Source organism: Mus caroli, chromosome 15, assembly GCF_900094665.2.
Source record: "Mus caroli chromosome 15, CAROLI_EIJ_v1.1, whole genome shotgun sequence".
Lineage (NCBI taxonomy): Eukaryota > Metazoa > Chordata > Mammalia > Rodentia > Muridae > Mus > Mus caroli.
Genome location: NC_034584.1, coordinates 50,426,632 through 50,439,332, shown reverse-complemented (window position 1 = coordinate 50,439,332; position 12,701 = coordinate 50,426,632).

Genomic DNA, 12,701 nt, shown 5'->3' with positions numbered 1-12,701 from the left:
ATAGCTGAGCAATACAATAACAGCTATAAAAATTCACAGGCTCATGTGTAGTTTCATGTTTGGAAGATTAGAGTCAAACTTTGTAGGGAAGAATAGTAATGAAATTGTATTTTTTCAAACAAAATTAATCAAATTCAAAACACATAATCAAGAAAGAGTTGGCGTAGAGTATTGACAAGTATTGCAAACTGATTAGGGAAAATAAAATCAATTTGGGCAATTGTTCAGTATGTGACCTGTTGAATAAAGAGAGACCAATGGATATACACTGGGTAGTGTCTGCAAACACTTGTCTTCTGTAGTGGACAGGTCTTCATCTCAGAGAGTCTTCTGTCGAATCTCTGATGATAAACAATACTAGATATTGTATATGTAAATTAGGTAATTACATATTGTTTTAAAGCACACTGTTATTCACTATTGGAGAGGTAAAGATTGATCTTTAACAAATTTGTGGACATGGTGTGTTAAAATATTTCCTTAATAATTTTACCAATGATGAAAATCTGAAATGATAATACTTTGATATAATGAACTAAATAAAATGTATTACTAACTTAATTTTTTATATTTCATTTACCTTTTTATTGTGGCTAAGAGAAATTGTTCCTGTGAATTGCATCTGTAGTGTAAAATCATATCTAAGCTGTACAATGCTGCTCTGTATAGCAGAAGGACATAAGGTCTTCATGCTCACAGATAAGCACCAGAGAAATAAGAAATGTTAATCATGCAGGATTCTTTCCTCAGCAGAAGAGATTTACACTTGTCTCCCATACAGAAGCCCTGGAGTTGTTAATAGCCTGGTAGTCTTTTTGCTATTTTGTAAAGCTGGGCTTCACCAAAATCCCCTTAATCCCGAGCACTGTTCCTCAGTCAATAGAACTGATGCTTGTGTGCTTTTTGACTAATATCCACTTATCCGTGAGTACATACCATGTGTGTCCTTTTGGGTCACTCCACAGACCCTAAGAAGTTAAACAACATGAAAGGTTCAAGTAAGGATACTTAAATCCCACTTAGAAGGGTAAAGAAAATAACCATAGGAGACAGAGGAAGGGAAGGACCTGGATGGAAAAGGAGAGGAGGAGGAGGAGGGAAAGGCTGCAGGACCAAGTATGGGGAGAGACAGGAGAGAGAACCAGAGGTCCAGGAGAATGATGGAAATATGCAACTTCTTGAGGGAATGGGTGGGGAATCTCCAGAAAGTCCCAGAGATCTGGGATGTGGGAGGCTTCCAGGACTCAATGTGTGTGACCTTAGCTGAAATGCCTAATAGTGGAGATATGGAACCTGAACAGAATTCACCCAGTAGTCAGTGGCAGAATGGGGACAACAACCCATCTACAAAATGTTTGCCCCCAAATTACTGCTCTCTAAAAGAAATGTAGGGACCCAAATGGAGCAGTGATCGAGGGAATGGCCCACCAGTGAGCAACCAGTCCAACATAGGATACACCATGGAGCAGGCACCACTCCTTGACACTATTAATGCTGCTACATTGTACTTACAGACAGAAGCCTAGCATGGCTGTCATCTGAGAGGCTCTACCAGCAGTTGACAGAGACAAATGCAGATATAGCCAAGCACTAGACTGAGGTCAGGAACCCCTATGGAAGAATTAGGGGAAGGATTGAAAGAACTGAAGGGGATGACAACCCTATAGGAATGACAACAGTGTCAACTAACCTGCATCTTGGGCCAGCCACCAACCAAAGAGCACAGAGGGGTTGCTCTAAGGCCTCCTGCATATATGCAGCAAAGGACTGCCTTGCCTGGCCTCAGTGTGACTTGCCTCAGTGGGAGAAGATGAACCTAATTCTATAGAGACTCCCAGGATAGGGCAATATGGAGGGGCTAACCTCTCAGAGAAGAAGGAAAGGCAGAAGGGAAAGAACTCTGTGAGGCACCAGGACTACAGAGGGCAACATTTGAGATGTAAATAAATAAAAAATAATAGTTAAAAAATATCTTGTGGAAGAAGTCATGGGTACTTTGTAAAGGAATTTTGACATAGTCATACCCTAAGCTTTATTTTGATATTTGTCATGAGAAGACTGTATTCCAAGGTTGTACTGTATATAAATATGCTAAAAATAAATTGCTTGATGTCACACTCCAGAAGTTTGAACTAGCCTAGCTAGCAAAGTCATGCAGAAACAGACTTCTTTCTTGGTTCTTGTGGTTAATTTCTCTGCCAACAGTAGAGCTTACAGGGACCCCTGCACTGGACAAAGATAATAAAGGTAAGTTAATTACCTTCTAACTAAGACGAGGTAAACCAGCTTTACCTAAGTTCACTGCACATTGTTTCTTAAGTGTGGCTCCTTCCAGGCATTGTTAAGTTCAATGAACACCCCGCCCCCCAAAACATTACAAAGATTTCTCCTCAACACTCTTCCATTGCCTTTTGTTGTTGTTGTTGTTATTCATTATGCTTTTAGCAAAGCTGTAATATCATCCAGAGAAGGAGTCATATGCTTATATGCCAAACCTGCATTAGAATCAGGTGACACTGCATTTGCCCTGTTGTCATCTCACAGAAAAAGTAATGTGTTCACAGGTCTCAGCAAAAATCAAAATCATCACCAAATCCCCCTCAGAGACTGCCTTGTGTCTTATCTTGATTTTGGATATGGAACAGCACATGGCCACAGTTTTGCCCTCAGGGAACTAACATGAGGAAAAGATACAAATATAAAAGGTAGAGAATCATGTTATTGGCCACTTTTATGACAACATGATGCATAGTAGAGTCATTTTGGGAAAGGGAACCTCCGTAGTGAAAATTCTCCCTCCATATTGGCCTGTAATGCCTGCTGTCCAGTTTTTTTCGATTGACTGTTGTGAGAAGCCCCAGCTCACTGTGGGCATTGCCACTCCTAGGTTGGTAGTCCTAGAAGCAGGTTGAGCAATCCAGGAAGAGCAAGACAGTAAGAAGCATGCCTCTATGTACTATGGATCACCTCCTGCCTCCTGATTCCCACCTTGAGTTTCTGTTCCGACTTTCATGGATCATGGACTCCAAGCTGTAAAATGAAATAAATCCTTTCTTTGAGGAGCTGCTTTTGTTTATCATGTTTCAACACAGCAAACAAAACCTTAACTAACAGTATCATAATATCACACATATCCTAATAATACTTTTAATGTACTGTGAGCATTGACAGTTGAAGAAGTGTCTTGGATAGATAAGGTATAATCAGGAGAGATATGGAAAACAAAGATAGATGGAAGGTTGTTGAACTCACAAATGTAAATCTACAGCAAACTATAGACACTGATGTGTTCACGTTTTATACAGCATATAGTCTAGCTATTTTTTTTTTTTTTAGCAAATATTCTATGCCTTATGTGCCTTAGATGATCAGTTTGATCTTAGACAAACAGGAAGGAGGGAAAGAAAAAAGCTGTTTCAGGTAGAAAGGAATGGTTGGAATGATACAAGAAAAGATGTCACCTTTTGTCCCAATTCCAAGCATCAGGAAAAAGCTTTAGTGACTCATGCCATAACCTCTCAGCTACCCCTGATTTAACTTCAGCCCCAGTAAGATATTATCTACAAGTCCATATTTACTGTGTGATGTCATTCCTTGAACACACTCCTACCTGATCTTTGATTTTTACAGACACAGAGTTATCACAGAGTCCCTTTGTTTCTCTGTAAAATGTAACCAGAAATCGAGAGCAATCTAGTTAATAGCTAGGGTAAATTCTTTGCACTTCCCAGGGGTTTGAATACTCTTGGTTACCTTTAGCATTATGGTGGGTATTCCTCTAGAGAATGCCAATTAATACAAGCAGTAGCCTCAATAATTCTCTACTTGCTTTTCCTCCTTCTATGTTACAGTAGCATGCTCCCTTACTTCTGAATCCTTGGGTCACTTCTCATGGAAACTACATTTATGGAAACCATTACTTTGGAAGACCTGTGGGAGAAGACGACCATGACAACATGGCCATACTCTGAAGAGCACTTACATGACATGTTGGGTGTTGAAAGACCCTGTTATTAAGATCTTAGTCTGCCATATACAGATAAGTTCTCAGCACAAAATGGAGGACTCCCCTTCTCAGCAGGGCTTCTTCTTCTCTGCCTGATCTTGTCTGGAGAGTGTCTCTAAGCACAAGTGCCTGACCTTATCTAAATGATGACCCTGCACAAAGTTTCCTGCAAGTGCTACATGATTCAGTGCATAAGTCCCCCTCAGCTCTTCCCATGTATTATAATTAGGAACTTTGTCACCACCAGTCCATTTTGCTGATAACCCCCAAAACCCTCTAAGCAAAGTCCTGTAGCACATAGCCAGATTACAGGTACAATTAACATTTTCTCTCCTGTTAAGAACCTGCCTGGCAGATTCTTGGAATTTCCTTTTATGCAAATGAAGCATTCCCAGGCCTTGTCATAGCCAATAATGTACATCTACCTTGGAATCCACCCCACCTCCAAGATTTATATAACTCTTGTTTACCATGAGTAAAATTGAACAGTCTGGCTGAAATTGATCCTGAAAATCAATCTGTCCATTGGTATTCATGCCTTCCAAACTCTGACCTCATCCCCAACCTGTGCTCCCTTAGTCCTCAAGGACCAGTGGCCAACGGATCCCCGGGAGAAGAGAGGGTCACAGTTGGGCATCTTGAGAATTTTTATGCTCAGCAACACATACTCAGTGATGGAAGAGGGAGAGAGAAATAATGCTGAATAATAATAAAGACTTTCTCTCTTAAAGCACTGTTGAGATTTTCCTTAAAGTCTCAACTGAAACGTGAAGCTTTCAATATGCTTTAGCCTCTCAGACTTGAGTCCACACCATCCCTGCTCTTTCATAGTTTTACTCTCATACTCCCCACAATTTTCCCTGAAGTATTTCTTTCATTAGAAACACTGTATAAGGTGTCTAGATAGATGTCTCAGTGGTTAAGGACCTGTTGCACAAAACTGAGGTCAAGCGTTTGGACCCCAGTATCTAAGGTGAAAACCGAGCAAGTTAGAGCATGGCTGTCACTGGGAGAATTGGAACAGGAAGTACTCTGTCACTTGCTGGATATCAGCCTAGCAGAAATCATGAGCCCCATGCTCAGCCAGAGACTCTGCTTCAAAAGGAAGTAGGAAAGGATGGTAGGAGAATATTCTCTTCCAGATCAACTCCATCTCAAATGAAACAAGGACCAGCGTGACAGATATTCTAACTCATTACAATCTCACAGTAACTAGAATTCTTCTGGAAACTTGTTGCAGAGAGAGTTTCTTGATTTATCAAGCCTAGTGGGGAATGTAAGTAGATTTTGTATTTATAATTCCCTTTACTTCTAGGTTTTAATGGATCTGTGTTCTCTACACACAACTGAGCCTCAAAATTCAGATTCTTAATGTGCTGGTCAACTGCTCTATTTCTGTAACAAATATCTGAGACAGGTCAGCATAATAAGGAAGTCTTGCTTGTAATTTTAGAGATTTCAGTTTATATTCAAGGGGCTTGTGCTTGGACCGCTGATCATACACTATTGTGGGAGCTTATGGCAGGGAGATCTATCTATCTATCTATCTATCTATCTATCTATCTATCTATCTATCTATCTATCCATCCACTTATCTATCTACTATCTATCTATCTATCTATCTATCTATCTATCATCTATCTATCTATCTATCTATCTATCATCTATCTATCTATCTATCTATCCACTTATCTATCCATCTATCTATCATCTATCTATCTATCTATCTATCTATCTATCTATCTATCTATCATCTATCTATCTAAAATTACAATGATAGAGAAACATCAGAAATTTTGTTCCCAGCACCCATGCCTGCTTCCTTCCTGTAGCCGGCTTACATGAACCGGGTATTTCTGGAAGGCAGGCTGGGGCTGAAAGAGACTATATTGTGAGAAAAGATAATGAAGCCAAGACAAATATTCTGATCAAGGCCCGTGATTTTACTCAGAGACTGTGCTTAAAAAGGGGAAAGCCCATCCCCCACCAATCCATTCTTGGTGCCTGGAGCCAGTCTGCAGGCAACCTGCAGGATAGGATGTGCCTCTGGAATATCTCAGGGGCCTCACAGCAGGTAGCAGTGTCTTGGAGGAATGCAGTAGTGGTGACAGAACAATAGAGCCATCTAGGTTGGAAAGCTCCACCCCAGGTGGCAGTAAGGTTTGCATCAGCCTGCTTCAGGCTGGGGGAGGCTACACTTTCCAATCACCTATAACTCCAATATTGAATTCCTAGCTCCAATGGAAGAGTATCAGACATTTCTGAATTGAATGCAAAATGTGTATGCACATATGTATGTATGATCCTATGAGCATGTAACTTGGCTTTCATTCTCAAACATGTCTGAGTTTCAGAAAATGTTAAGAAATAGGCAGTCTATAATCCACAGGACCACAGAGGTTAGGTAAGGGACTGGAGGGCGGTGGGGGTTGGAGGGGGGCAGATAGATGTCCCTAATAAAGAGAAATAAATAGATAGTTATGAATTCATGGGGGAATGGAACAGAAGGATCATGGGGGAAAGTGGAGGTGAAAGGGGACTGTCAGAAGAAATAGCATAGGGACAGCTAAAATTAAGACACATTTGAGGGTAGTATGGAACCCTAATACAGTTAATGCTTCCTAAAACATACATATATAAAGTCAATCTTAATGAAATCACCAAACAACAGGGGAGACAGAGCCAAACTGATCATTTCCTGTCACCAAATGAAACTTCTAGTTCCACAAATGAGTGTCATCTTATTAAGTTGTTGGCCAAATGGGTTCCCTGGCAACTCTCAAACCACCCAGCCTGCTGTAAAAACTATAGGTTTATCTCTCCAAACTGACAACAAGGCCCCCCACTCCTGGAGACAACACCTACACAGTTCACTGAAGATAGAGAAGTTGAGCTAGTGCCTAACACAGAGCCTTTATATTCTAAGACTTTTGTATAGAGAGGCAAGTTTCATGCTACCAAAAGAGAAACTGCAAAAACCAACCCAGTCACAAGCCCTTTGATCTACACGGGTGTCCTGCCTGCAAGTTCTGCTAGGGTAATAATGGGACCAAGCTTGTGGAACTAACCAACCAATATCTGATTTGAGGTCAACTCCATGAGGTGGAACCAATACCTGGTACTACTTGAGTGACCAAGAATCTGAAACTAGATGGCCCAAGGACCTAAGGTAAAAGCAAATACTACCGTTTCCTATCAAATTAATGAACTAATCAATTAATAAAACATATCAATAAAGTGACTCCTAGCAATATTCTGTTATACTCATAGATGGGTATCTTGTTCAACCATCACCAGAGAAGCTTCCTCCTGCAGCAGCTAGGAACACATACATACACCCACAGGCAGACATTATGCAGAGAGTGAGATACCTTGGAACATTCAGTACTAAATGGGGTATCTCCATTAAATTCCTCTCCTCAGGGTTCAGGGAACCCTGAACAAGAGAAGGCAGAAGAGGGGATGCAGGACACCAAAGAAACAAAGCCCCATAAATCAGCATGATCAAAGCAAATATAAATTCACATAGACTGCGACAGTAGGCACGGGGCCTGCCTGAGTCTGCACCAAATCTTTTGTGTATATGTGGCTTCCAGTTTAATGGTTGTTTTTGTTTTTTTTTTTAAATAGAATTCCCACGTGTGTGAATGAATGAGTCTCTGAAATTTATGCCTTTTCTTGGGAACTTTTCCTTATCTTTGTTTTGCCCAATTCCCATATGTTAGTTTTTATTTTACCATATCTTATCATATCATATCATATCATATCATATCATATTATATTTCACAATTTTTATAGAAGCCTGCTTGTTTTCTAATGAGAGACAGAAAGGGAGTGGTTCCAAATGAAGAGGATGTGGGGAGAAATTGAGAGGAATGGGGGAGTGGAAACTAATCAGGATATGTTATTTAAGAAGAAAATCTATTTTCAATAAAAGGAAAAAAAATTAAAAGGGAGAACGAAAACGTGACACCACAATTATATTAGTAAAAAATGCATATAATTTAGAGTTTTAATATAAGTAAATATGATAATGATTCAAATTAAAAACAAGAGTAAATACATAAGTTCTTTGATATTGAGTAAAGGAAACTTGTACTTGTAAATTAGTAATGTACAAACATGAAAATTAAATCATGTATTCTAAGTCTATAATTATATGGTTTTGCAGTAAAAAATTCCATTTTCCCCACTTTTCATTTCTCTCTGGTCAGTTCCTATATATCGTCCCTCCTCAGTTCAGTATAATAAGGCACTTGAAGATTTTTTCCATTTGTTATTATAGTAAGCCTTTTTGTAGTTACTTGTATACATTTTCTGTAAAATTATATTTTTCAACACTGAAATATATGCGCTCAACTTGAAGACAATAATTGTCTTTTAGGTTTAAATTTATAAATATAAAGGAGACTGGCACAGTACCTTTCATTAGCCTTCCAAATATTATGGATGAATTTTGCTCCAGTGTGTGTGTGTGTGTGTGTGTGTGTGTAGGGATAGTAGTGTACATATTTATTTAGATACACTTACATTTCTAGCCGTTGTTGGTGTGCGTGTGTTAATGGATGTATATAGGCACCCACATGCCATGGTGTACGTCTGGAGATTAGAAGAGTGGCAGGTGTCATGTCTCTCCTTCTACAATGTGCATCCCAGGAGTGGAACTTGCGTTTCCATATTTGGTGGCTAGCACCTTTACCATCTTGCCAGTGTTATATAAAACTTAAAAATATACTTTGTCATAATGGTGGGGAAGTATTTCCTTTTGGTTTTAGACTCCAAGGTATGACATAAAGTGAAACTGAATTGTATGACATATGAAAAGCTGAATTTGTAAAATAATTTCACATAAGTTTAATAGGTATGTTAATTTTAAACTTTGGAATGCATTCTCCAAAAATCTTTACTTTTTTTCTTAACTTTTACTTATTCACGCTGTATGACAATAGCACAAAAAATGTGTCACAATTATTAATACTGCTTCAGTAACTTTGGAATCATAATAGCACTTTTCTATAGCATAGAAAAATAAATTTATACTTAGGAAGATCTATAAAGAAGTATCAAGGAACCTTAGGTTTTATAGAAAATACCAGAAATTACTGATTAAATACAGAAAGAAAAATACGTGGGGAGTTCTTAAAATCACTGCAAAGAATTCTATACTTTTAAATATATTACACATTTTATATTATATTTTTAACTACTGGGGTAAGAGCAAACAGTGGTCTTCATGTTTATGTTATGCTTTTCTCATGTAACCATTTAAATATCACCGAGATTATAGGCAGCACATGAACTAACCTTTGAGGAAAATGTTTTTGTTTTTTAAATTAGCAGTTGATAATGCACAGAATTTGCTATTAAAAGAAGAGAGACAATGGCCTGAATGAGACATGGAAGTTACATAGTGAGTCTTTCCAAAGAGTGTGAGGCAAGACAACTAACACACAACACTTTGGAGACTTTTCTCATCCAGTGTTTGGGCAACCTGTAAGGGAGTGTCTTCATGAAAGGAGGGGCCTCCGTGAGTGAGTGGGGATCGTAGGTTTCCCTAGGAAAAACAGTTACATCTGACCACCCTGGGAGAGGCTTATAAAACTCTTCCAAGCTAGTAAAGGAAAAGAACCAGACAATTCAAACAGGAAGTACCAGCTGGAGAAGCTCTCCGGTGGTGTGCACAAGCTCAGAGGCTACATAATGAAGAACAGAAGATGAATGTGATGTTCTCCTAGGCGCCCTCCATGAGAACAGGCAAGCAGGTGGCCCTCATCAGGAAGTGTTAGGGAGTTTGTGTTCTCAAAGCCCACCAGACCCACTGAGAGGTTTTCTTTTAAAAATAAAAGTAAAACAAAAAATATGTTTTCATCAATAGACTAGTAAGCCTCACTGGGATTTGGCTATTGTTGGAGAAGTGCCTCAGCTTTTGGCGATACATGATAATGAAGTTTCATACAGGAGGTTTTGTGTGTGTGTGTGTGAAGTTGTTTTTTTTTGTTTGTTTGTTTTTGTTTTTTACAGTTTTACATATGTGTTTGTGGGAAGAATGCCCCTTAAACATGCTATGTTCCTGTCATGAATAATCAGGCTAAAGTCAAAGACATGAATGTGATGGTTATGAATGCATAAAGATTTAGAGAAGTCATAAGTCAAATGGTGGGATCAACGTTCATAAAAATCATGATACCACTATTTCACATTAGAAAAATCAATCTCTCATCAAAATAAAGTTTCTAAGGTTTATAACTATGTTAATCAACTACTATCAGAAAAATATCTACAGTTATATATTTTGTCCCTTGTCTTTTAACATTACTAGTAGATCAGGATATTAGATTATGGATTTCAGTGTTTTCTACATTTCTGATGAGCACTTCTATAAATCCCTCTATGGTTGGCAAAGTCTCCACTAATCAAGAAAACTGTTTATGCATGCAAAAATAGAAGCCATTTCATTTAATTGGGAAGAAAGAGGAGCACCCTACTTGGTCCTAGTTATCATTATACAAAAACCTGTAAGTAATCTCAGTTAAATTCTAATAAGAGCAAGCAATCTCTATTTAGCTAGCAACCAACTACTAGGATGTTAACTGAGGAAGGTGTAAAATGAGGCTAACTCCATGTCAGTAGTAAGAAGCAGTTTAAAATCCGGTGCTTCTCATACATAAGATAGGGAATCCTGGCCCTCATTTGCTTCACCAGAAAAGTGAAAGCTTGGGGGAAAAGTGATGCATTATAAAATCATGGTGATACCTTTCTGAGGTTTCATGTTATTTAGAGTTATTAAGAAGCAAACACGCCGGGTGGTGGTGGTGCACGCCTTTAATCCCAGCACTTGGAAGGCAGAAGCAGGCGGATTTCTGAGTTCGAGGCCAGCCTGGTCTACAAAGTGAGTTCCAGGACAGCCAGGGCTATACAGAGAACCCTGTCTCTCGAAAAACCCAAAAAAAAAAAAAAAAAAAAAAAAAAAAAAAAAAAAAGCAAACACATTGATGTTCAACTTTCAACACACCTGGAATCAAGAAACATCCAAACACTTAGGCTGATATCCTTTTCCTTCTTCTACTTTAAACAAAAAACTCAGGCAGGGTCCAGGAAATGAGTAAGAAAGAAAAGTCTTCTGTATTGATTGTAGCAGGCTGGGGCAAGGGAGCAGTCAGAAGCTGTTGTCACTGCTGATAGAGGTGAGGAGTTCAGGGTGCTGCCCCCTGTCGGGTGGGAAAGGGAACTGTCTCATCTGCCCAGTGTCCCCCAGTATGTTGGCTGACCTCTATGCTTTATGATCTTTGTAGAGTTCAGGCTTCCTTTCAAGATCATGTGGTGAGGGCTGAGAATGAGTTCAGTGAGAGAATAGTTACCACACATTTAAGATGCCTCAATTTGAGCCTCAGCACTAAAGTTAGTAGAAAAAAGAAAAAAAAAGAAAAAAAAGGTCATCCAGCTAGCGACAACATCCAGGCCTAAACTGATTATATAGTAAGTCATTCTGCTTTGTTTCTTTAAGTGTTACATTCATTTTGTGTGTTCATATCTCACTTTATTCCCCTCCCCTCTGTGTGTGTGTGTGTGTGTGTACATTCATGTGTCATACATCATACACACGTTTAAGAAGTCAGAGAAAACCTTGCAGGAGTTAGTTCTATCCTTCTAGTAAATGGATCCAAGGAATTGAACTCAAGTCATCAGGGTTGATACCAAGCCCGTTTACCCACTAAGTCATCTCACTGAACCTCTGACACTTCTTTTCTAGCTCTCCCAAGCTCCATGATTAACTGATATTTAAATAGGGATGAGTAATGAAAGTGTCAAATGACACCAATGCATGCAGCAAAGTGTTTTTCAGATACTGTATCCTCAACCACAAAGAGCCTAACTTAGAAGGTGTGTCCTGACTGCTGCTTTGTGCCTGGTTTCTCAGTGAATTTCTCTCTCTCTCTCTCTCTCTCTCTCTCTCTCTCTCTCTCTCTCTGCATCCTGCTCAGGAATCTGCCTTTCCAAGGATTCCCACAAAGCAAGTTTTGCTTAGGAATTTGTTACTCATTACTTGCCAGCCATTATTTCAGATAGTAATTCAAGTAATTAAGATTTTTAAAATATATTTTCAAAGTCTAATAGTTAGATGGCTGAGTAGTTGGGAGCACTTGCTGCTTTCCCAGAGGACCTTCATTGGTTCCCAGGACCCATGTTGAGCAGATAATTATTGCTCCTAACTCCAGCTCCAGGAAATACAATGCCTGTTTCTAGACTCTATAGACAATGCATACACACACAAACACACAATGAAGCTGATAGCTGATGACAGATAATACCTGGGTAGGAAAGGGGTTTGAGTATGTAGAAACACCTACACCAAAGAGTAGCACTATTTGAAAGGACTAGGAGGTGTGGCCTATTTGGAGTAGGTGTGGCATTGTTGGAGGAAATGTGACCCTGGGCTGGGCTTTGAGGTTTCAGAAGCTCAAGCTAGGCCCAGTGTCTCTCCCTGCTGCTTTTGCATCCAACTGTAAAGCTTTCAGCTCCCATGTCTGCCTACATGATACACGCTCATTTTCACTTTTGAAACTGTAAGCTACTCCCAATTAAATACTTTGTTTTCCGAAATACAGAAGTGGATGCTCACAGTCATCTATAAGATGGAACACAGGGCCCCCAATGGAGAAGCTAGAGAAAGCACCCAAGGAGCTGAAGGGGTCTG